This window comes from Mustelus asterias, chromosome 2, assembly GCF_964213995.1.
Source record: "Mustelus asterias chromosome 2, sMusAst1.hap1.1, whole genome shotgun sequence".
Lineage (NCBI taxonomy): Eukaryota > Metazoa > Chordata > Chondrichthyes > Carcharhiniformes > Triakidae > Mustelus > Mustelus asterias.
Window position 1 is genome coordinate 87,415,048 of NC_135802.1, and position 26,846 is coordinate 87,441,893.

Below are 26,846 nucleotides of genomic sequence, written 5' to 3' on the forward strand. Positions count from 1 at the left end.
ACTTGCAGCCCTCTTGTTGAAAAAGAGAACATTCAACCTCAAGGGGTAGGCAGAGAACCAAGGCGGGTGGCCCTCTAGTGATAGAAACCGTGACAGCCACTGGCAAAGCAAGCCAACCTGGCGTACTAGGGAGGAGGTCTTTGTTCCAAGAGGTTGAGATCCCTGAGGTACTGGTGCTGCTGTCAAGAGTGCTGATCCTCTGTCCGTGGACCCTGTGCTGGGGGTCTTACCTTCTTTGGGCTGAACTCTATGTCTATCCTCACTGCCCGATGGAATGCCATGTAGCTGAGAGGAGCGGAGATTTGCCTTGCTAGTGTTGCTCCTGCTGCTGCTCCTCTTGTTCCTCATCAGAGGTGTAGTGTCTTACACTGTTCCCATGCCATTGTGAAAGTTGGCAACAGGTAAGTCCAGCTCAAGATGAGTGAAGTGCAAGACAGGTGTGAGTTCCAAGAAATGGAAAATAATCTATCAAGCAATAAGAGCATTCCCTCAGGAAACAAAATTGCAGCACGGCTCTCAGTCTGGCAGGGCTGCAGCTATTCGGTTTCACTGCTTCAAGGCTTCCCAGCCTGTTTGTTTCACTGAAGAATCATACCGCACGGTGCTCTCACCTTGTGGACCCTGACAAGTTCCACACTGCATGTGGGAGCTTTTTGCTGACTGTCAAATCCAGAATTCTGGGTTAAATCCTGAGATAATCATCTCTTGGAGTATTTTCATTACTTACCTGATTACTGCTGCACAATTACAAACTTTCTCGGGTTAACCCTGGAAGCAGATGGCTTCCCAAACCGATGCCACTTTTCTGGGCCTCAACCCTTGCCCCTCTGCGAGTGCACCTCCCCTTGGCAGTTAAAATTCTGCTCATTTTAATAGGGGAGTATATTCAAATTTGAATGAAGTCTAACTCAACAACACCACTTTTTGTAATGATTTCTTGCAATGCCCACATATGGTCAGCATAAAATGTTAGATATGCCCTTGCCTTCTGGAAAGTGACTTCATAAAGGGGAAATTGAGATAGTTTTGATTGCTTGAACAATATTTCTGTAAAGGATTTATGTCCCTCTCTGCTTGAGTTTCTGGAGGCAGAAAAGTATTGCATGAGGCCTTGCTTCTGTATCACACTCCTGAACTAACTCCCTGTCCCCTGTGCTGAATGCAAAATCCCAAATGCATTTATCCTCCATTACTTTGTAACCTCCTGTGACCTTAAGCACACTCCTGTGCTTAGCTGTACTCTGACTCTGGCCTACTGTGTATTACCAGTCCCTTTGCACCATCATTAGGATCAGACATTTATTTGTCTCAGCCCTACACTGAAACTCTTTCCCTAAGCCTCCCACCCCTCTACTTCACTTTGCAGCTTGAAAAGACTTATTTCAAAGCTCTTCAAACATAGCTTTCACGCAACCCATTAAACTCTCCCAATCAGGCTTGGCAGCCTTTCCTTTTTGTTTCCTTCTGTACAGTACCTTGTGATATTGTACAAGTAATTGCTGTAGAAATAAGGCATGTTTATCACAGAACTATGTTCACACCATTGGCATTGCTGGCTTCCATCATTACCAAGGTAACCATGCATGGATATTCTGGCATACCCCTAGCTAGGAACATTTAAAGAAAACTGCTTTTGAAGGCTGAGGTTCACCAGGGAGATTGAAAAACACAACCTGCTATAATGTGGCCTATAGCAGGTAGTCTATAGCAGGGAAGACATTGTTAGCAACAATCAAGGTCATCTTCATCTTGAATCTTTATACCTCCACCTCACAGTATGAGTCAATATATAGCGATGATTCAAGCGGGCACTTTGTCCGCCACAGCAGACATTTTCTTCACTTTCTCAAATGCAAAGGAAATCTTAAAATAAAAACACAGTAAAATTATTTCATGCGGCAAAGTTTAAAATGCTACTGATAAGGCTTTGTTGCCATCAGGTCTCCAGATACAATGCAAGAGATGTTCATGAGCCTGATGGACTTCCACTTCACGTTTGTTCAAGTGGTCAATAACCAGCAACTCAGGACCAAGCAGCCTATCGCCTCCTTCCCCACTGTAGCTAATTATTCCCCCTAGGCTCCACCCCCATCAGGCCCCACCCCATACGCCCCCATCCCCATGGCATTCCCCTATGGGGCAAGCCTTCTGTGTTTATTTGAAGGAGAAGGCAAAACTTAAAGGAGCACTCCTTGGAAACCAGAGTTATTCTCTTAGGTTCTGGATCATGGTATTCTTAAGAGAGACACTGACAGAGGCTGAACACAATGGGACTGATTTTAACCAGTATTTCTCCCTCACTCTGATAGGTATGAGGCTCACAGTAATTAGGGGCTCAGGGCTCAAAAGTGAATAAACTAACCATGGTCTTATTGAATTTGCTGCAACATTTGATTTGCACATTGAAAGTTTTATTTCCCTTCATAGAATAGAATCATAGAATCCTACAGTTCAGAAGGAGACCATTCTGCCCATTGAGTCTGCACCGACACAATCCTACACCGGCCATATCCTCATAATCCCATGCATTTATCCTAGCTAGTCCCCCTAAACCGCACATCTTTGGACTGTGGAGGAAACCGGAGCGCCCGGTGGAAACTCATGCAGACACAGGGAGAACGTGCAAACTCCACACAGTGACCAAGCCAGGAATCGAACCCGGGTCCCTGGTGCTGTGAGGCAGCAGTGCTAACCACTGTGCTACTCCTTCTTTGGATTTTTCTCAGACCAAAACTTGAAAATAAAGAACCAAGAATATTAAATGCTAATAAAGTACTTTTAAAAAATCTAAATATTGACTTTATATTCAATGTAAAATGCATTCACATGCTGGAGAGGGAGATAATATCCCATACAAATGTCATCTTTGTCGACATCATTACACTACAGAAGTGAGGACTATTGCTTAGAGTTTGTATTGATCAGATGAATGACTCACTTTTCTAAACTATTGATCATAATTGAACTTTGACTCAATCCATTAGTAATGTTATTGTCTGCTTCAACTGACTTTTGTCTCACTTTCTTCATTCTTTTATGGGATGTAACCGGCGCTGTCCATCCCTGATTGCTCAGTGGAGGTGAGCCATTTCTTGAACTACAGCTGTATATGTGGTGTAGGCACACCCACAGTGCTGTTAGCGTGACTGTTCCAGAATTTTGACCCAATGACAGTAAAGGAACGGCAATATATTTCTAAGTCAGGATGATGGGTGCCTTGGAGGGGAACTTGCAGGTTGTGGGATTCCCTGCATCTGCTACCCTTGATCTTTTAGGTGGTAAAGGTCACAGATTTGGAAAGTACTTCTGAAGAGACCTTGCTGAGTTGCTGCAATGCATCTTGCAGGAAACAATCTTATATAATCAGCAGACATAGAATTGTGGGGCTCTGGCAAAAGGTTTCTCTCCTTCCCGCTCTCCCTCTGAAAAAAAAAACAGTTTTTAGCAGCCTGGGAAAGTAGTAAACAAAGATAATAGCCAAGGAATATAGTGCTCTCGGGGTCTCATGTCCAGGTTTCCTGGTACACACTTCTATATTGACATTCCTGAGTCACCAGGATGGAATATTGTGCCTTCTTATCAAGACTTGTGTCTGGCAGGAGTTAACAAGTGGTACCCAGCATGAGATAAGCTGAAAGATGACTTGAGGCAAAGTGATGGATGGGGAGAGGGTTTAACTCTCCCTGGTAATTAGTCTGATGGAATCAAACAACAGACTGACATAGGGTAAGCCACCTAGTAATAAAGCATATAAATTAATCTTATAGAAACCACAGAATCCCTATAGTGTGGAAGCAGGCTATTCAGCCCATTGAGTCTGCGCCAACTCGCCAAAGAGCATGTGATCCATCTGAGACATACGCAGACGTCCAGGCAGTAGTATTCAACCCATTGGATGTTCAACCTTCCTGGGCAATCTCAGCACACATGTGCCCTTCAGAACTTCTGCAGAGTCCTGATGTGCCTCTCCCAACATAAGCTGTGACTTTGACAGTCTAGATACCGGAAGATTTGGCCCAATTTTCTTTCACGTACATTACATATATTGTTAAAAGGATTTTCGGTTTATGATTTTTTTCCTTAATGTTTCCTTAAAATGACATTTGCTGCATGGTGAAGAACAAGCCATTTGTTTTTTTCTGCTTTTTTTGGAGGGTTTAAAAGTGCTTAACTTGCAGTTTTCAGCCTCATTGTTCCACAGGACCAGGCTGAGGAGAAGGCAGTTGGTTTGTTCACTACATTTATTTATTTATTTTAAGTTAAATTTGTGTAAAAATATCGGAGGTTTTTTTTAAAACAGGAAGTGGGCCCAGCAGGAGTCTGGGAAGGTTTTTGGAGGGTTTAAAAGTAGGCCGCACTTTTGAGCGGGCAGCGTCGTTAGCGGGCAGCAGAGTGAGCAGGAGGCAGAGTGAAAGCTGTAGGGCTTTGGCTCACAGGGCTTGAGTGAGCAGGAGGCAGAGTGAAAGCTGTAGGGCTTTGGCTCACAGGGCTTGAGTGAGCAGGAGGCAGAGTGAAAGCTGTAGGGCTTTGGCTCACAGGGCTTGAGTGAGCAGGAGGCAGAGTGAAAGCTGTAGGGCTTTGGCTCACAGGGCTTGAGTGAGCAGGAGGCAGAGTGAAAGCTGTAGGGCTTTGGCTCACAGGGCTTGAGTGAGCAGGAGGCAGAGTGAAAGCTGTAGGGCTTTGGCTCACAGGGCTTGAGTGAGCAGGAGGCAGAGTGAAAGCTGTAGGGCTTTGGCTCACAGGGCTTGAGTGAGCAGGAGGCAGAGTGAAAGCTGTAGGGCTTTGGCTCACAGGGCTTAGGCAGAAAGGGCGAGCAGGGGTGAGTTAATTCATTTTTTGCTGTTTCTACCTGGTACTGGCAAGGTATCTAGAGGGGATGGGTGTGAAGGCAGTGCAATGTTCCTCTTGCACTATGTTCGAGGTGAGGGACGACGTCAGTGTCCCTGCTGATTATACCTGTGAGAAGTGCATCCATCTGCAGCTCCTCCAAAACCGTGTAAGGGAACTGGAGCTGGAGTTGGAGGAACTTAGGATCATTAGGGATGCAGAGATGGCCATAGACAGAAGCTTCAGGGATACAGTTACTCCGAGGAATGAAAATAGATGGGTGACGGTGAGAGGGGCTGGGAAGAAGCAGTCGGTGCAGGGATCCCCTGTGGTCGTTCCCCTTAGCAATAAGTATTCCGCTTTGGATACGGTTGAGGGGGACGACATACCAGTGGTGAGCTGCAGTGAGAGGATCTCCGGCACTGAGTCCGTCCCTGTGGCTCAGGAGGGTAAGGAGGAGAGCGGGAGGGCAATAGTTATTGGGGACTCATTAGTTAGAGGGATAGATAGGAGGTTCTGTGGCAGCAAAAGAGACTCGAGGATGGTTTGTTGCCTAGCGGATGGCAGGGTCCGTGACGTCTCGGACCGTGTTTTCCGGATTCTTAAGGGGGAGGGGAAACAGTCACAAGTCGTGGTACACATTGGTACCAACGACATAGGTAAGAGAAGGGATGGGGATTTAAAACAGGAATTTCGGGAGCTGGGCTGGAAGCTGAGAGCAAAGACAAAACATGTGGTCATCTCTGGTACGCTACCGGTGCCACGTGATAGCGAGTTGAGGAACAGGGAGAGAGTGCACTTAAACATGTGGTTGCAGGGATGGTGCAGGAGGGAGGGTTTCAGATACGTGGATAATTGGAACACGTTCTGGGGAAGGTGGGACCTCTACAAACAGGACGGGGTGCACCTGAACCAGAGGGGCACCAATATCCTGGGAGGGAAATTTGCTACGGCTCTTCAGGGGGATTTAAACTAATTTGTCAGGGGAGTGGGAAAAGGAGTTGTAGTCCGGAAGTCAGTGTTGAGGGTGGTGAGATATTGGGGAAGGTATCAAGGTCAAGGGTGGGTACCGGTAGACAGGAAGATGGGTTGAAGTGTGTCTACTTCAATGCAAGGAGCATCCGGAACAAGGTGGATGAACTTGGGGCGTGGATTGCTACTTGGGACTACGATGTTGTGGCCATTACGGAGACGTGGGTAGAACAAGGACAGGAATGGTTGTTGGACGTTCCGGGGTATAGATGTTTCAGTAAGTGTAGGGAAGCTGGTAAAAGAGGTGGAGGAGTAGCACTGTTAATCAAGGATAGTTTAACGGCTGCGGAAAAGCACTTTGAGGGGGATATGCACACTGAGGTAATATGGGCTGCAGTTAGAAACAGGAAAGGAGCGGTCACGTTGCTAGGAGTTTACTATAGGCCCCCAAATAGTAATAGAGATGTGGAGGAAGAAATTGCAAAGCAGATTATGGATACGTGTGGGGGTCACAGGGTAGTTGTCATGGGGGACTTTAACTTTCCAAATATTGATTGGAACCTTTGTAGGTCGAATAGTTTGGATGGGGCACTTTTTGTGCAGTGTGTGCAGGAGGGTTTCCTGACACAATATGTGGATAGGCCGACAAGGGGTGAGGCCACATTGGATTTGGTACTGGGAAATGAACCGGGCCAAGTGTTAGATTTGGTTGTGGGAGAGAACTTTGGAGATAGTGACCACAATTCGGTGTCTTTTGTTATTGCAATGGAGAGGGATAGGGCCGGACGGCAGGGCAAGGCTTACAATTGGGGGAGAGGTAATTATGATGCGATTAGGCAAGAATTAGGGGGCATAAGATGGGAACAGAAACTGTCAGGGAAAGGCACTGATGAAAAGTGGAACTTTTTCAAGGAACAAATACTGGGTGTCCTTGATAGGTATGTCCCTGTCAGGCAGGGAGGAAATGGCCGAGTGAGGGAACCGTGGTTCACAAAAGAGGTGGAATGTCTTGTGAAAAGGAAGAGGGAAGCTTATGTAGGGATGAGGAAACAAGGTTCAGATGGCTCGATTGAGGGTTACAAGTTAGCAAGGAATGAGCTGAAAAAGGGGTTGAGGAGAGCTAGGAGGGGACATGAGAAGTCCTTGGCGGGTCGGATCAAGGAAAACCCCAAGGCTTTTTACTCTTATGTGAGGAATAAAAGAATGACCAGGGTGAGGTTAGGGCCGGTCAAGGACAGTGGTGGGAACTTGTGTATGGAATCAGTAGAGATAGGCGAGGTGATGAATGAATACTTTTCTTCAGTGTTCACCAAGGAGAGGGGCCATGTTTTTCAGGAAGAGAAGGTGTTACAGGCTAATAGGCTGGAGGAAATAGATGTTCGGAGGGAGGATGTATTGGCAGTTTTGAATAAACTGAAGGTCGATAAGTCCCCTGAGCCTGATGAAATGTATCCTAGGATTCTTTGGGAGGCGAGGGATGAGATTGCAGAGCCTTTGGCTTTGATCTTTGGGTCCTCGCTGTCCACGGGGATGGTGCCAGAGGACTGGAGAGTGGCGAATGTTGTTCGTCTGTTTAAGAAAGGGAATAGAAATGACCCTGGTAATTATAGACCGGTTAGTCTGACTTCGGTGGTTGGTAAATTGATGGAAAAGGTCCTTAGGGATGGGATTTACGACCATTTAGAAAGATGCGGATTAATCCGGGATAGTCAGCACGGATTTGTGAAGGGTAAATCGTGCCTCACAAATTTGATAGAATTTTTTGAGGAGGTAACTAAGTGTGTTGATGAAGGTAGGGCGGTTGATGTCATATACATGGATTTTAGTAAGGCGTTTGATAAGGTCCCCCATGGTCGGCTTATGATGCAAGTAAGGAGGTGTGGGATAGAGGGAAAGTTGGCCGATTGGATAGGTAACTGGCTATCTGATCGAAGACAGAGGGTGGTGGTGGATGGAAAATTTTCGGACTGGAGGCAGGTTGCTAGTGGAGTGCCGCAGGGATCGGTGCTTGGTCCTCTGCTCTTTGTGATTTTTATTAATGACTTAGAGGAGGGGGCTGAAGGGTGGATCAGTAAATTTGCTGATGACACCAAGATTGGTGGAGTAGTGGATGAGGTGGAGGGCTGTTGTAGGCTGCAAAGAGACATAGATAGGATGCAAAGCTGGGCTGAAAAATGGCAAATGGAGTTTAACCCTGATAAATGTGAGGTGATTCATTTTGGTAGGACTAATTTAAATGTGGATTACAGGGTCAAAGGTAGGGTTCTGAAGACTGTGGAGGAACAGAGAGATCTTGGGGTCCATATCCACAGATCTCTAAAGGTTGCCACTCAAGTGGATAGAGCTGTGAAGAAGGCATATAGTGTGTTAGCTTTTATTAACAGGGGGTTGGAGTTTAAGAGCCGTGGGGTTATGCTGCAACTGTACAGGACCTTGGTGAGACCGCATTTGGAATATTGCGTGCAGTTCTGGTCACCTCACTATAAGAAGGATGTGGAAGCGCTGGAAAGAGTGCAGAGGAGATTTACCAGGATGCTGCCTGGTTTGGAGTGTCAGTCTTATGAGGAAAGGTTGAGGGAGCTGGGGCTGTTCTCTCTGGAGCGGAGGAGATTGAGGGGAGACTTAATAGAGGTTTATAAAATGATGAAGGGGATAGATCGAGTGAACGTTCAAAGACTATTTCCTCGGGTGGATGGAGCTATTACAAGGGGGCATAACTATAGGGTTCATGGTGGGAGATATAGGAAGGATATCAGAGGTAGGTTCTTCACGCAGAGAGTGGTTGGGGTGTGGAATGGACTGCCTGCAGTGATAGTGGAGTCAGACACTTTAGGAACATTTAAGCGGTTATTGGATAGGCACATGGAGCACACCAGGATGATAGGGAGTGGGATAGCTTGATCTTGGTTTCAGATGAAGGTCGGCACAACATCGTGGGCCGAAGGGCCTGTTCTGTGCTGTAATGTTCTATGTTCTATGCTTTTCATGCACGTTAGGATAAAGAGCTAAGTAGATATAGTGCTTAATCGAATGCAGTGCAAAGTTCCTTCTACACTCAACTAATGTAGAAAAGCATTCCTATTCAGTTGGTGTGAACCTACTCCACTTCCTATCCAGTATTTCTGGTTTATCCATTTTGAGAACAATGCAGGATGAAAACCATGGGGAAAATTTTAACCCAACGAGGTTGGTATGTTTGTGAGTGGATAGCAGGTTAAAAAAACTGAAATTGCCGGCATGTCAGGAACAAGTCCACATCCTGAGGGTTAAATATGAAAACTGCTCGCTTTCTGCTGCTTTGACTCTGAATTTTGACTTAACCTTATGCACATGGGTTCCCAGGCTTCCCGGAACTCACTGTGGAAGGCAAGACGAGAGGGCAGCAAAAGGTGAGGGCGTTGAGCAATTGACAGGCAAGAAATGCTTTAAATACAAAGAGTTGCTTCCTTCTCTCAGTAAATGTCTTTTATTCACAGGACTTGTTCTGACTATGTTTTCTCCCTACTTTGGAGATGTTCTCTAGGAGGCTATTTCTACTCTGTGGCGTCTATATCAATTGATCTACATATCTGGCAGGGCCCAGACTCTGGTGCACTTCCTAACTGACCAGGCCAGTCAGAATAAGTGGGCCCTCAGCTTTGCCACTCCGGCTGGCTTCCCACAGGCCCAGCAAATCATCAACCACGCATGGGCAACTAAGTCTGAAATATTGGTGAGGATTAACAAGTGTTGAAACATTAAAAATAGGCACCAGCACCATGACCAAGAAACAAAATGCCTGTGAAAGGAAAAGAAATGGAAAGTAAATGGGAGAATGAAAACAAAACACTTATTGTCGTTATCATGTCTGTTTTAGTGATTCCATAGTTAGTACTGATGTCTCCGCGCACAATCCTATATCAGTAGCACAAATACCTCCAGGACCCAATATCATTATCTACCTTTCCCAATTTATTCTATAACTAATTGTTTCTTGACAGTGAATTCACAGTAAACTATTGGAACATGGATTGCAGTCATGAACCCCTAACTTAGCAGAAAGGAAGGATTTTTCAAACCATGAGGCTTTCCAGTGCAAAGAGCCCCATTTCTCAGCATGTTGATCTAAGTAATTCGGTTGGCTTCCTTGAAGGTTTTCTTATTCAAAACAGAATAAGAAATAGCAATTCAAAAAAGATGAAATAATCATGGTCTGGAAGGAGGCAGGTTTGTGTTGAATTCCGAAACTTGGAAGAAGTTAGCACAACAAGGAACTCACAAAGAATATTTAAAGAGCAATACCACTGGTGACCAGCTTCTTGAGACAAGCCCGAGAATGATACTGGCCTGTCCTTTATGCTGAGGAACTGGTGAATGGTGCAGTGGGACGGGAAAGGGAATAAAAGGAACTAAATAAAATCTTATTTCAAAACCACTGAACAGCCTAGTTGCCAAGCAGAATAGTTAGAAGTTCAAGATATAACGTAATCCAGTTCTACTGAAGAAGGGCGGCATGGTGGTGCAGTGGTTTAGCACCACTGCCTCGCAGTGTCAGGGACCCTAGTTCAATTCTGGCCTGGGTTTGTCTTTGAGAAGTTTGAACGTTCTCCCGATGTGAGTGTGGGTTTTTGCCAGGTGCTCCAGTTTACTCCCACAGTCCAAAGACAGGCAGGTTAGGTGAATAGGCAATGCTAAATTGCCCCTTAATTTGTCTGTGTGAGTGCAGGGTGGCTATGCTTGATGTGGTGTAGTGCCCTTGAAGCTACAGGCCCCTGGTGACAGACTAGTGAGTGACCTGTTCCAAGAATAATTAGCTACAGAAACAGACAGAAGTCTGACCTACGCACCGTGAAGTGCGGAAACGTTGAGAGTGAGAGATAGTTCTACTAAAGACACAAATCTAAAATGGGTTTGAACCAAGTTTATATCATGTTAGGCCAGCTCTCCTGTGGAGATAATGCCGAGAGCAAAGACTGTGCAGAATGTTTGTTAAATCAGGAGTCAGCTAAAGATCTGCTTACACTGGATCAGCTTCACAGATAGCACTAAGTGCATTGCAATGGCATTTATTGATCAATGAAGTATGGAAGCATTTCCTTTATAATCCAAAGACCAATAATACAGATTTATAAAAATAGGAATATTATATTCCACTCATTAACAACAGCCTCAGCAAAGAATCGAAAGGGATACACCAAAAATAGAACATTTAAGAACTGGGCAGGATTTCATTCACAATTTCACTTCACATACTGAAGTGTGCAGAATGCCAGTCACTACTGTCCTTCAGTATTTTATTTAACAAATACACATATAGACCAGGATTTTCTAGTCCCACCCATGGCAGGAATCGTCATAGGCAGGACAGAAAATTTGACATACCAGTCAAAGGTCCACTGACTTTGGGCAGTGATTGTGGTCATAGTTAAAGAGATAAATATGCAAAAACATAAATGTTCAATTTGTTTTATTCATTCATGGGATGCAGGCATTGCTGGCTAGGCCAGCATTTATTGCCCATTACTAATTACCCTCAAGATAGTGATGGGGAGCTGCCTTCTTGAACCGCTGCAGTTCATGTGTTGTGGGCACACCCACCGTGATGTTAGGAAGGGAGATTGAGGATCTTTAATCAGTGCCAAAGAAATGGCAATATGTATCCAAGTCAGGATGGTGAACGGCTTGGAGGGGAACCTCCAGATGGTGCTGTTCCAATGCATTGCTGCTCTTGTCCTCCAAGATGGTAAAAGTTGCAGGTTTGGAAGGTGTTGGTGAAGGAGCTCTGGTAAGGTACTGCGGTGCATCCTGATGGTGCAAACTGCTGCCATAGTGCTTCAGAGGTGGTGGGACTAAATGTTGAAGGGTTGCTGATGGGATGCCAATTAAGCGGGCTGCTTTGTCCTGGATGGTGTCAAACTTCCTGAGTGCTGTTGCAGCTACACAAACTCAAGCAAGTGGAAGTATTCCATCAAATTTCTCACTTGTGCCTCAGTGGGCAGCCTTTGGAGAGTCAGAAGGTGAGTTACACACAGCAGAATTCACAGGCTCTCAGCTGCTCTTATAGCCACAGCATTTATATAGCTGGTCCAGTTCAGTTTCTGGTCAATGGTTGATAGTGGGCGATTCAGCGATGGTAATGCCATTGAATGTCAAGGGGTGATGGTTAGATCCTCTCTTGTTGGAGATGGTTATTGCCTGGCACTTGTGTGGTGCGAATGTTACTTGCCACTTGTCAGTCCCATCCTGGCTATTGTCGAGATCTGGCTGCATTTGGACATGGACTGCTTCAGTATCTCAGGAGTTGCAAATGGTACTGAACATTGTGCTGTCATCAGCAAACATACCCACTTCTGACTTTATGATGGAAGGAAGGTCATTGATGAAGCAGCTCAAGATAGTTGGGCCTACGACACTATCCTAAAGATCACCTGCAGTGAGGTCCCGGGACGGTGATGATTGATCTTCAACAACCACAACCATCTTCCTGTGGGCCAATTCCAACCAGCGCAGAGATTTCCCCCCGATTCCCACCGACTTCAGTTTTGCTAAGACTCCTTAATACTACACCCGGTCAAATGCCACATAGACATCAAAGGCAGTCACCCTCACCTCACCTCTTGAGCTTAGCTCTTTTGGCAGTGTATGGACCAAGGCTGTGATGAGGTCAGGAGTTGAATGAGCCTGGTGGAACCCAAACTGAGTGTCTGTGAGGAGGTTATTGAGTTATTGCTGTGTAAGTGCTGCTTGACAACATTGTCAGCAACCTCTTCCATCACTTTACGGATGATCAAGAGTACGCTGAGGGGACAGTAATTGGCCAGTTGGACTTGTCCTACTTTTTGTATACAAGCCATACCGGAGCTATTTTCCACTTGCTGGATAGATGCCAGTGTTGTAGCTGTACTGGGACAATTTGGCTAAGGACACGGTTAGTTCTGGAGCACAATTCTTCAGTACTATTGCCATAATATTGTCAGGGCCCATTGCTTTTGCAGTATCTAATGTCTGCTGCCATTTCTTGATGTCACCTGGAGTGAATCAAATTGGCTGGAGACTGACATCTGCAATGCTGGGGACCTCAGGAGGAAGCCGAGCTGGATCATCCATTCAAAACCTGATTGCAAATGCTTCAGCCGTACCTTTGGCATTGATTTGCTGGACTCCTCCATCATTGAGGATGGGGATATTTGTGAAACTTCGTGCCCCTGTTAATTGTCCACCACCATTCACAACTAGATGTGGGAGGACTACAGAGCTTAGATTCGATCTATTGGTTGTGGGATTGCTTAGCTCTGTTCATTAATTGTTGCTTCCAGTGTTTGGCATACTGGTGATGTGTTGTAGCTTCACCAGGTTGATAACTAATTAAAATTTTACTCCATTCATAAGCTTACTAAACCAATGCATAGAGTAGACTGGCCAAGCCCTTAATCCATGTTCTTTCTTGTGTTAGTCTGGGTATGCGCTCCTGCACTCTTCATTAAACCAGGGTTCATCCGTCTGGCTTCATGGTAATGGTTGGGTAGGGGCTCTGCTCGGCCATTAGGCTACAGGTTGTGTTTGAATACAATTCTGCTGCTGCTAATGGCCTACAGCATCTCATGCTAGTTAGATGCTGGATATGTTCAAAATCTATCCCGTTTGGCACGGTAGTAGTGTCACACAGCGTGAGGATGGAGGTATTCTCAATGTGGAAATGGGACAAACTCTCCAGAAGGACTGTGTGGTAGTCACTTCTGCCACTACTGTAATGGGAAGGATGCATCTGAGACAGGGGCAGATAGATGAAGACGAGGTCAAGGTTTCTCCCCTCTGGTTGGTTCCCTCAGCACCTGATGCAGACCCACTCTAATAGCTAATTTCTTTAGGACTCTTGTCAGTAGTGGTGCTACCGATCCAGTCAGTGTTGGACATTGAAGTCGCCCACTCAGTGTACATCTGTGCACTGGCCACCCTCTGTACCTCCTCCAAGTACTGGTGGAGTACTGATTCATCACTGAGGAGCAAAGGGGGTAATCAGCAGAAAGCTTCTTTGCACTTGTTTGACCTGATGAAGTGAGGCTTTTTGAGTTCTGCAGTCAATATTGAAGACTCCCAAAACAATTCCCTTCCACGGAGCCACCACTTCTGGAGGGAATGTCCTGCCAGTGGGTGATGGTGGTGTCTGGGACAATGTCCGTATGGTATGAATCAGTCAGTATGACTATGCCAGGCTGTTGCTACACAATTCTGGGGGACAACTCTCCCACAAGCCCCAGGTATTAGTAAGGAGGACTTTGCAGAGTTGAGAGAGCTGGGTTTGCTGTTGTTGTTTCTGGTGTCAGGATTGATGCTGAGTGATCCGCTCAGTTTCACTCCTTTTAGCCTTTGTCACGATTCGATACAACTGAGTGGCTTGCTCAGCCAGTTAAGATTCAACCACATTGCTGTGGATCTGGTGTCGCATGGAGTCCAGTCCAGGTAAACATGGCTGATTTCCTCTCCTTAAGGACATTTGTGAACCAGATGGGCTTTTGTGACAATTGTTTTGTGGTCACTATTCCTGAGATTACCATTTAATTTCAGATTTTAATGAATTGAATTTAAATTCCACCAGCTGTTGTGGTGGGATTTGAACCCAAGCCCAGACCATTTAACTGGGCCTCTGGATTGCCAATCCAGTAACTTTACCATTCAGCCTCTTGCTGGAATGGTTTGCAGAGAATTCATTGCAACCTTCTCCCACCCTTCCCTGTACACACGCGACACACACAATGCCACTTGATTTCCCACAGTCAACACGGTGTTGTCATGAACACAGCATGGCTTTGTTATGCATGTTTTAACATGATTCCCAGCGTCAATGTAAAGTACACCACTGCAGTCACTATACTGGTCATTCAAAGTAAGTCTCCTATCTAACATCCAACCGCAAATCAGACTGTAGTTAGTTGTACTCTAAACCTAATCCTCAATAAGTTCCAGAAGCAGAGGCCAGACCCACCCCAGATAAAGAAAACATATCACAGCCTCTTTAAATCCATTTTCCCGGATCAGTACAGCAGTAAGTACTTGAGATACATCAGAGCCTCTCAATAGCTCCTTTCCAGTACATTTACCCCAGCTAAGTACTCCCCAAAACCCATTACTAACAGGTCTAATCTCAGCTATCAGCTCAGCAGTCTTTTATGGAGCCATTAAAGCATCTCACTTGTTTACAGTGACTGAAATAGCAATGAATTATATCTGTGACAGTATGGCAGTATCACTTAACTGCAATTAGAACACAACTGAGATGAACTTGAGGACTGTGTCTTTTTGCATGTCCTCCTCATATGCTATTTGTTTCAGCAATCCCTGTTACAGGGAGTGATTGAAGGACAAATACAATCACCTCTACTCTCATTTGCTTGAACCTTCTGCCATGCATACAGCAACAATCTGCAAGTCAAAGTGAAACAGGTGCCATCACAACAGGGTGTGCCATTACTTAGTTCCTACAAATAAGAGACTCATTTTGGATTTTCAGGTCAACATGGCCTGGCCTTCCAAGCTTAAACCCAGATCAGAATCACTGCACTGTCATGCCTAAGTCAGCAGTATTTGTGAAAACCTGGCCGAGCTCGAAATGTTTCATCAGGTGAGGTTCATATTTTGCAATAACAGCTTTCTGCTGAAAATTTAAGCTTTTGACTGGGTACAGCTCAAAATCCTGTTCAACTCAAGTGCACATCTCAATTAAAATAACAAGTAACAGAAAATGACAGAATCTCTAAACCGAATCGAGAAGACTGACAATTCGTCAATGTTTCCTAATTGACCAATAGTTTAAACTGGCAGAGTTCAGTGACCTTCTGAGGTCATTTTAGGAATCCTATCAACGGTGACAGCCATGCCTTTTTTTAGTTATAGCCAAATCAGGACGATCCACTTTTCGTGCAATGCCTGAACTGTATCATTGTGCTCTTTGTACAGAACTCAGCGAGTCCCGTTATCATACACTGCTATATCACTAGAAAGATGGGCAATTCATAAACTACCCTGTGTTTTTATAAAACACATTTTGAAAAATGTCAAATAATATACTACAAAATACAAGCAGCTGAAGAGGCACTTTTGCTGGCCTAATTCAAGAATGTAAATTCCTTTACCATGGGCCAGTGGTTCAGCAAATCGCTCATTCTTCAATGCTAACAGTCAAAAATGGCATAGGATGCTACTGTACCTTTAATAGCATCTCTTGTCAGGATCACAGATCTGCAAGATAATTGAATTATATCAAGAAATATTGGGCAACATATTAGCCTTTCACTTCTGAAACCAAGCCTTAATTCTAGTTTAATCTTCTGGGATAAAGGTCTCCACTCTCTTGTTGGAAGAATTCACTTCATTAATACGAGAGTCTCAACCCAGCTTCCAGAGTGTCTCCACAACACAAAATTGTAAATGCTGGCACTATTTAGCAAACTCAGCCAGGCACCATCCAAATGACCAAAGTGAAATATCACGAGTGCTGTATTTTTCTTTATTCATTCATGGGACATGGGTGTTGCTGACTGGCCAGCATTTATTGCCCATCCATAGTTACCCGACGGTAGTGGAGAGTCAACCACATTGCTGTGGCTCTGGAGTCACATGTACTCCAGACCAGATAAGGACGGCAGATTTCCTTCTCTAAAGGACATTAGTGAACCAGATGGATTCTACCGACAATTGACAATGGTTTCATGGTCATCAGTAGAATCTTCATTCCAGGTATATTTTACTGAATTCAAATTCCACCATCTGCTGTGGCAGGATTCGAACCCGGGCCCCCAGAACATTAACTGAGTTTCTGGGTTAATGATCTAGCAATAACACCACTAGGCCATCGCCTCCCTTTATGCAGCATTCTTGGAGATGAATCAGATTTGATATGGAAAAGGAAAGGGAGTCTTATTCTGTGTCTGCTATGTGAGTTGACTTGGAAATGCTTGAAATTGACAGGGTTAACAAAATTAGAAAAGGTGTTCTGTTTCTGGGAGCAGCCTTCCATTAGTCAGACCTAAGAATACCATCACAGAGATAAAGGTTTCATACAACAATATCGGGGAGTGGATTGGAAAAGGTATCAATATAAAGCCATTTATAGTCCTTAGCATAGAATTTCCTCTTGTTGGTCCTAGGCTGTTGGAGATATTACAAACAAAAATTACATTTTCAGGACTGTAAAGAGTTCTGCTGCAAGCCTTGTAGAATTAGATGCTTTGGTGTATGACTTTTTTCACAATAAATAAGACAGAAGCAGGTTTTTGTGCATATAGATTATTAAGGAGGCCTAACCAAAGCTACTATCATATTGTGGTGTTACATATAACCAATAAATTTCTGGACACCACAGAAAGGATGGAGCTCGAAGGAAGGCTCATATCCTAAACATTAACTTTCTCTTTTAGATGCTAATCAATTTGCTATACTTCAAGCGAAAGAGTGATTCAAAATTACACTCCTGCTCATGCCGTCACCAGCATAATTATAAGAAATATCACCTCCTCTGTTCACAAAACCCAGTAATATCTATGGATGAACATTATTTTAACACCAACCTCTTGTCCCTTTTGTTATGAACCAGCATCAGACTTTTGCAGATTATATATTATATATATATGGGATTCCAATTTTGTTTTGGAATCCAAGACCTAACAATGTTGCACACAACAACCACTTGCTGCCAAGAAATCTTGACATCGATGTGAATTAAAAATTAAAATTAAAATAAACAGAAAAGTATTTTCATGTACTAAAACGTCAGCAACATAGTTCTAGTGATTAATAACTAAAAGTTTACAACAAGGATCGGAGGTTTAGTATCTTGCAACACGCCCAATTTCCAATGTTAACGGCAGCATGGAGACACAATGGTTAGCACTACTGCCTCACAGCTGGGGCCACTATCTGTGCGGAGTCTGCAAGTTCTCCCCGTGTCCATGTGGGTTTCCTCCGGGTGCTCCGGTTCCCCTACAGTCCAAAAGATGTGCTGGTTAAGTGTGTTGGCCATGCAAAATTCTCCCTCAGTGTACCCGAACAGGCGCCAGAGTGTGGCAACTAGCTGATTTTCACAGTAACTTCATTGCAGTGTTAAGGTAAGCCTACTTGTGACACTAATAAATATGTTTTTTGTAAAAAAACACAGAATGTAGTTGTTCTGATTTCAGTGGACCAAAAGCCAGCTGCAAAGGCCTTGAACAAAATTCCAATAAAATTAAACTGCTGCGAAGTTAATAAAGTCAATGGAATTACAGTGAAAATGTTTAAAAATCGGCAGTAAACACCTTATTAGCACCAGTCTTTTGAGTGGCGCTGTTTACTATCCTATAAGATCAGAACCACGTACTTGGGTGAATTTCTGCCAGTGAGGTTTATAATCGTTCTCAAATGTAGTTTTTGATATAGAACCATATTATGGGTCAGGCTGTAACACTTCTTGTAGGTTATAACAGGTAGGAAGACGTCAAGCCTCTCGCTGGAGTGCACGCTGTCGCACTGTGGAAATTCTAGACTTTGCATTGATATTTCAGCATGCCAAAATACAAAACTGGGCTGTTCAATTCCAATGTGTTTCACTCGGTGAATGAAAAATCCACCCAAAACCATTGTTTTTTTTAAAGGAACTGCTAGTTAGAATAAAAGATCACCTGAAAAAAAGTCTGATGCTGGTTCATAACAAAAGGCACAAGAGGTTGGTGTTAATATAATGTTCACCCATAGATACGACTGGGTTTTGTGAACAGAGGAAGTGATATTTCTTATAATATGCTGGAAGCCCTATAGGATTAGATGTTATGGTGTATGACTTTTTTTTCCCACAACAAACAAGACAGAAGCAAGTTTTTGTGCATTATAGATCATTAAGAAGGCCTAAACATAGCTACTATCATATTGTGGTGTTACATGTAACCAATAAATTTCTGGACATTACAGAAAGGATGGAGCTCTAAGGAAGGCTCACATGCAATGTTAACTCTGTTTCTCTCTCACAGATGCTGCCAGACATGCTAATAGTTTACAGCATTTTCTGCTTTAGTTTTTGCAGTTTTTGTTCCATGAATTATTTTCATATGGCATGGCCGTAAACTGCTTCAGCTGCACTCTCTGTTACAAGGTCACAAAGTATAATATTTTGCAAATTCTGCCCGGCTTTAATTATTCAAAGAATTGCAGAAAGCCTAAACCCTTTTCAAACTGTAAAATCTAGACTCAGTACCTGATACAGTTCATAAGCAGAGTACTTGTAGGCAATCAGATTTTACAGCCAACTTTACTATGTTCCAGTTTCTGAAGGGCAAAATGAATTGAACTATGCAGATACATGAGAATGTGATGCACTTTGTGGGAATTCACATTAGCTCTACTATATGGTTATTTTTCTTTCAAGCCTGTTCAAACAAAATCTATTTGACATCTCAACCGCCTGACCAGATGGGCTATCACTAATATTCAAGTTGTTTTGAGGATTTGGTAGCAGAAGGGCTAAGCGAGATGAAATATTTGACTGCCTCACTTGTATATTTGTGTGCAGCAGTGTAACAAAGTGCATAAGTGTACGAGTTACACGTGGCTTTAATCATGAGAAGCAACTCGGCTGTAAGCCAGCTGCCACAGCAGCAGGAGCCATCTCTGCTAAGAGTTCAGTAATACTGTAGCTTGAATACTGGGATGTAATTTTCATTCTGTTAAATACATTCTGGGCTTCAAACGTGCTCACATGGGTTATCAAATAAAAAGTTCTTTACTGAAACAAAAATCATTCCGCTTGAACCTTTGTTCATTCAGCAACAAAAATGCCTCTCATCAATTATTTATTTAATTGAAACTAAATCTTGTCAAAATTAGTGCCAAGGTTACACAACAGGCAAAGGATGATTTTTATGTGACCTCATTTCTTCTGAAGCAGTTTTCCAGCATGCTAGCAGCCTGTTCTAATCGGATCCTGTAGTTTTAAATAAAAATGAAGCAAAAAAGCTGCTGGAATTGCAATGCTGAGGCTTAGGAGTGCCAGAGAGAAAAACACAGACGTTTAATCTGAGATCAATCCATCAGCTTCCTCACTGGAGGAGGGTTTGGATTTATTGATTAGCTGCTTCACCTTCTGATGCAATATCAGCCCCGTCGGCTGCAACACAGCAGCGTAACTCAACAGAAGTCCTGATGATGACCAGCTGCAGTCGGTATATTCAGAAAGGATAAATGAATGGAGGGAAGCCAGGACGAAGAGACAGCCAGAAAAAGAAGCACAGTTTTATACTGAAAGACTGTCAACAAAGTATCTGACCACAAACACACAGCAAGTCAAGGACAATCAGACAGTTCTGTATCAGGCCTTTGTGCCAATATCTACATGGGTAGACAACTGTGGCATAAAGGATCTGTTATTCTTGTTTGAATTTTGAAAAATGGTTCAAGTACAAGCGAAAGTTTAATTCAGAAGGAGGGAAAAAAGGACAACTGCAGATTTAAACAGCATCAAGTTAACAGTGTCAATATCCATAATTGCTTGATCAATGTTCTCGAGAAAGAAATCGAATTGGAGTTTTGTTCTATGTGCAGTATTCACTTTATTGCTTGCCATACACCTATTCACAATGATGGGAGACAAAATAAGTGTGTGAAATTATAGTAATGTCTGTATTTACTCTGCAAGCCTTTCAAACCAACAAATTTCAATTTGCAGTGTTCCAAACTTTTCCAAGCTAACAAAAAAAAGCTGAATTTTAGCTATTTATTTATTTTTGGACTTACTACCAACTGAAATCCACTGAGGACTATGATTCATTCATGTATCCAAACTAGCCAAATACAATCTGAGAAATAATTCAGAGGACATTGGGAATTTAAAAAAATACACTCTTTGGTTCTGTCCATCTAACTAATCATAGTTTACAATATTCAATACCTAAAATTTACAGAAAATCTTTATTCACACTGCTACAAAACATAAACATCGTCTCTATTTTGAAAGGTCTTGAAGCCTCTGGGAGGATTACAGGAGAAGATTAATCAATTAGATTTACAAGGCACACAGAGAAAATAGTTTGGAGATGGGATGATTGGGGACTGAGTGAAGCTCAAGCAAACTGCCTCCATCTCGATTATTTCAGGGATTTATGTGAGGTTTCGAAGAATGGTTCGGTATCATAGACCCAGCTCACGGCGAAGCCAAAAAGCAGAACTCAACTGCTGAAAATGCTGTGTCAACGTTGAGAGCCCGTGAGAAATTTAGGCTTCGTGCCAAGTTGTCTGTTCATATTCTGAAGATATTATTGACATTTTAATTCTTCATCGTGTCCTAACCCAAACCCGGCATGATCATGGCAGAAAAGTTCAAATAAGAGAGGAAACATTTCACTTTGACAAACTTAATTATAAATGACATCTTATCCCGTTAAGACCTTATCAAATAGGTTTATTTTTCTTCCATAGAGTAATGCTTACTGTGGTTAACTGATATACCTTTGGCCATTAATGCTTCCAAATTCCAAACTGATTGCTTTGCTACAGGCTTTGCTCCCTCTGCAGACAATAGCACAGGGATAACGCTATCTAAATTAGTAAAAAAGCTTAATTACTCAGGGACAATTTTCTGCATAAAGATTATCTTTTTCTTGCTTCTGCCATACAATGCACAGATCCAATTCAATTTAAGCGTAACAAGCCTTGCAAGCCAGTAATGTCCTTTCAGATCCAAAGTGTATCCAAGTGTATTCCACCAGAATACTCTAAATTCAGATCTGGCCCATGAATCGTTCATGTTTCCAAACTTCTATTTTATAAAATATCTGTGTTTACAGCTGCACAGAAATCCTTTCTGGAAATACTATAACAATGGAAATTAAGACTACTTTGTTTCTCTGTGTTCAGGATGGTTACATAAATCCATGAAATTCACTTATCTTAGTAACTATAGATTTCTTCATTGCTAAAATGTAAAAACTATGTAAGTTATCATGTATTATCCCAGCTCGACTAATCGCTTTTACCTTTTTTTTTAATATACTTTCTTCACTAGGGCTGCAGAATATCCTCTCCCAGCAAGGAAGAATTGAGACCTTTCGACAAGAGCTTCGAATCCCACCACAGGAGACACAATACCCTGCAGCAGACCAGAGAATCCTGAACTGGTAACCATCTGGATAAGCGGTGGGTGGCCAACTCCTTTGCTGCCTCGCCACCAACCTCCAGAGCATTTTTTGACGTTAAATCATAAGGTACGGAGAAAATGCTGAGCAATATTTATCTGAACCAAATGGCGATGGTTAATGTCAAGAATCAGACCACAGATTTATCAGGTCCCTTATCTACATTTTATGAAGCATTTGCGCTTTTGTATCTGAAATAAATGCAACATTGACTAAATTGTTGATAAAAAATGAAAATGATAAAAGAACTATGCATGCATTTTAAGACAATTCCTTGACTGTTAGGAAACATCCTTATAAATGCTCATCCTGTTATTGATAGTGCTCAGATGTCTTGCTCAGTAGATGTAATCTCACACCCCGCATTCCTTCCCCGTAAGAAAGTGACAGATCCAGGCCTGTGCTGCATTAGGCTGATCCTACAGAATTGCAATGGGGTGCTACAAATTGGCTCAGATTACCCCAGCCAGAAAGGGAAACATCAGCTAGAGTTGCCTTTCCAGATCAGTATATAGTGACTTCTGTTTGAATGCATGCGTCTACAGAGAGTGGCAAGGACTTGGGTGTGATACCTTCCATTTCTGAATGGCTGACTGGCAATCACTGTTCAGGCTCATAAGAGTAGCCACCAGATTATTTGGGGAGGAGAGCGCTCAAGGACTTAACAAATAAATAAACAAATAATAACAACACACATAAACTGCATCCCTCCCTTCATCAACTACAGCTCTCTTTAAAAAGCTACAACAGTACTGAAATGTTAACAGGTTTACTGTCGGAGCAGTTTGCCAAACTAGTTTCTCGACATCTGTCACTGTGCATAACAAATCCACATTTTAATGGTGAAGGAAGGGCTGTTGAGAGAAAAAGCAGAAGCTCTTTAAAACAAAACGGTGCCAAGATCAGGTTAATCATAAATATTGCATGAACAATTACAAAGATATCAGCAGACATGGAACTTTATGTTGAGATTTACACATGAATGCTTGAATGAGCCACTCTTTTGAACCTACAACACTCCATAACACAATTCAGTGTAAAAGGTCAGCCTTATCACCTTCAAACAATACTACACTGCATCACTGAATCAATGTGCATACAGACACCGAAATCTGACTTGCAAATAAGACAACAGCAAATTCTCATAACCGAGTTTATATTGTAAAATGTATTCCACTGTAAAGGTTCAGTCATCCATTCCTGCTGACGCTGAGTTGCCCTATTTACAACATTAGGCAACACAAAAGATCTCGAACATGCATCAGAGTTGCTTCTGTGGCATTGCACGGCAATTGCAAACATGCATGCACACTTAGTGAAGAGGTCCATTTGTGACTTTCTGGTTTCATCACAATGCTTTGCCAATATCAGAGTAAGACCGATATATGCTAACCATGTTGAATGTGCTTTAATGGAGCACAGCTTAAGCAGAGAGACCAGTTTGCTACAGTCAGGTCTAAAAGACTAACCAGGTCCAAAGTACCAGTAAGGACAACCGTTCACCTCTCTTAAGCTTTTCTCACTGAGGAAACAGTTAAACGTTTGCTGTAGTAGGGTTTTTCTGCCTTTGACTGTACCAGTGCCAGATCGTTTACATTGCAGGGCTGCCTCAATTGACAGCAGCACAATTGGAGGCAAACACGTAGTTAAAAACTGGGCGGAGATCAGTGAACTCTGATCAATAATAGCAAGGTTAGGCTGCATTCCATCAATCAACACCCCAAACAGAGAATAACTAGTTACTTAACTCGCTGATGCTTGGAAATTTTGCGATGTACAAAACATTAGTTTACATGACAGCAGTAACTACACTTCAAAGTAATTCACTGTACAAAAGCATATTGAAACATTTCTGAGTAACAGCACCATATAAATGCAAATCTTTCATTCCAATGAATTATGGTAACTCTAGGGATGGCTTCACAGAACAAAACAACTTTTCTGAGATTTAAATGTTCTTATATATACACCGCTATGTCATGTTTAGTAATATCGGAGTATATTTTATAGAGCCCACAAGAGTGGGAAAAATGGAATTAGGCAGGAAGCAAAATTTTGATTTCCCAAAGGTGGGTTGAGATGCAGAGATCAAGTCGGAGGCATATCAAGCCTCTTGCTGACCTGTGGCTGGTTCATATTTATAAAATATTTGCATGCCACGCATACTCATTCACAGTAAACTTTTTGTAATAAAGTGCCACTTTCAAGAAATAATCAGCAGCACACAAGAATCTCGTTGCACCAAGTTCACTTTTGTTTAAAGGTGATGTGCATCAGTTAGCTTTGTGGCATTGTACCCAAAGTCAACGGTTTCCCTTGTTGAACTCTACAGCACACAGGTGAGGAGTAGGAGAATGGCAGCTTGAATGGAAGCTCGAGACTGGCAACAGTGAGTCAATGGTGGGATAGAAGGATGTGGAGTGAAGATGAAAGGGCCCGTTGTCCTTAGTGTGGTGGTGATGGCAGGGAGAGGGGGGAGTTGTCATAGAGCCATACAGCACAGAAATAGGTCCTTCAGCCCACTGTGTCTGCGCCAGTCAAAAACAAACTATTCTAATCCCATTTTCCAACACTTCGCCCATAGCCTTGTATGCCTTGCCATGGCAAGTGTATATCTAAATATTTTTAAAATGTTATGAGGATCTCTGCCTCCACCCCACTTTCAGGCAGTGAGTTCCAGACACCCTCTGGGTGAAAAGGTTTTTTCTCACATCCCCTCTAAACCTCCTGCCCCTTAAATCTATGCACCCTCGTCATTGATCCCGCCAAGGGGAAAAGTTTCTTCCTGTCTATCTAATTAAGAAAATGAGGAGCAGAAAGAGCGGTGTCAGTGCTGCCTAAAAGTGGGCCCATCTCAGGGTGTTGGTGGCCAGATTCATTACAGAGCTTCAAGTTTACCTACAACATTTTAATTACCCCTGCTGAGGGTGATCTCAGACAATGTCCTTTGCGATGCACAGATGGGAAGGCCAGCTGAGTCTGCAAGTTCAGCCATGTCCCATAGAGTGGCAAATATAACATTGGGCACTAACATGAGCATTCAATAAAGACTGAACCAAAAACACAGCATTGTTTCTTCCACAATAAAGAAAATGTCCCTAACTCCCCTATAACCATCAGTGTGCATCAACCATGAGGCATACCAATACATTTAGTTTTGACTAAGCAAGTCTCAACAAATGATGACGATGTAAACATTGATAAAGTGAAAACAATGCAATGGGAATTATTTACAAGTAAAATTTAAATTTGTAAAAGCACAAGTGCCACCTGAGTGCTTTCAATAAACCATCTGTTCCGGGCAAGAGAGTTGGACAGGTAAGTTTCAGCCGTGATGCAATTTATTTATTTATTAGTGTCACAAGTAGGCATACATTAACACTGCAATGAAGTTACTGTGAAAATCCCCTCGTCGCCACACTCTGGCACTGAGGGAGAATTTAGCATGGTCAATGCACCTAACCAGCACGTCTATTAGACTGTGGAAGGAAACCGGAGCACCTGGAGGAAACCCACACAGATACATGGAGAACATGCAGACTCCGCACAGACAGCGACCCAAGCTGGGAATCAAACCTGGATCCCCTGGCGCTGCGAGGCAAAATTGCTAACTACTGTACCACTATGCTACCTCTGTTTGTCCAAAAGGCTCCTATACAGCCTCCCTCATCTGCTGCATTGTCAGCTGATGGCGGGTTTTACCACTGAAAAGCATCTCCTGCTGCAAAATTGTATGTATTTCCCTTGATCGTCGCCAGCATTTTAAATTGTAATTGTACTCACGGGAGAAACGGGAAAAGATAAGAAAGTGAAAGTGGAACATACTTCCTGTTCTGCCATCAGGAACGGCGCACCACTGACAAAATTCAACCCAAAGTCTTCCACACAATGTTCTCCCTTTCTGTCCTTAAAGTGCTCATTTCTAAAGATGCACTGTCCCCTAGTTACCAGGTACACTCCCATACCTTGCCCCCGTGGCTCGTCTCGACGTCCAGACTTAAACAATAGCTGTTAGCTGACTAGTGGAGAACATAATAAAGAGGTTTGATCATGTCCTCACTTCCCACCAACGCAAACGCATACTTGCCAATGGAACCCATTTAGCTTTGCCCTGTTTTCTCCTCTCGAGTTGGGGCACAGGAATTGGATAAGGTAGAAATAAAGTTCAATTTGGCCTTTCTTCTAGCAGATGTTCTTACATTGATCACCACTATAGTCAACTGATTGTGTCTTCTTATTGCAAAAATAGATATGTTAGTGAGCACTTTGTCAACAGTTTCCCCTGTGGCTGGTAAAGGTCGTACAACACCAGCTTAAAGTCCAACAGGTTTATTTGGTAGCAAAAGCCACTAGCTTTCGGAGCGCTTGCTGCTCCTTCGTCAGGTGAGTTCACAATGCTCACCTGATGAAGGAGCAGCAAGCGCTCCGAAAGCTAGTGGCTTTTGCTACCAAATAAACCTGTTGGACTTTAACCTGGTGTTGTGAGACTTCTTACTGTGTTTACCCCAGTCCAACGCCGGCATCTCCACATCATGGTAACAGTCAGCATAGGACCTCAAACATAAAACCTCTCAAACAGCCTGTACAAAACGACAAAGCCACTCAAGCCACAGTGGGCGGCAAACATGGTCAGCTCAAACTACAAGTCTGAATTGGTTTTACCATGTCGCCGGTACTGGGAGCCATGGAATTCACCATTTTAAGTCATGCATGCAGAAATGTTCACATTATCGGAAGGCCATTAACACTAGGGCCACAATAGGTGACAGCTTAGTAAATTCAAAGTTCTATCAATTGAAATGAAAATTCACTGAGGGAGAAAAATAGTCAGAAATAAAGAAAGAATTTTGTTGATGAGTGAGAAAAAGGAAAATTCCAACTTGGTTTTCACATTCAGCCCTCACTTTGGTACAA

The 26,846-nt window shown here is 43.1% G+C and overlaps 1 protein-coding gene across 2 annotated transcripts in view; it reads right to left on the reverse strand.

The window, feature by feature from the left end:
* Positions 1 to 26,846, reverse strand: part of etv1 (ETS variant transcription factor 1) — a 160,069-nt gene that overhangs the window by 121,594 nt on the left and 11,629 nt on the right. The gene's annotated exons all lie outside the window — the stretch shown is intronic.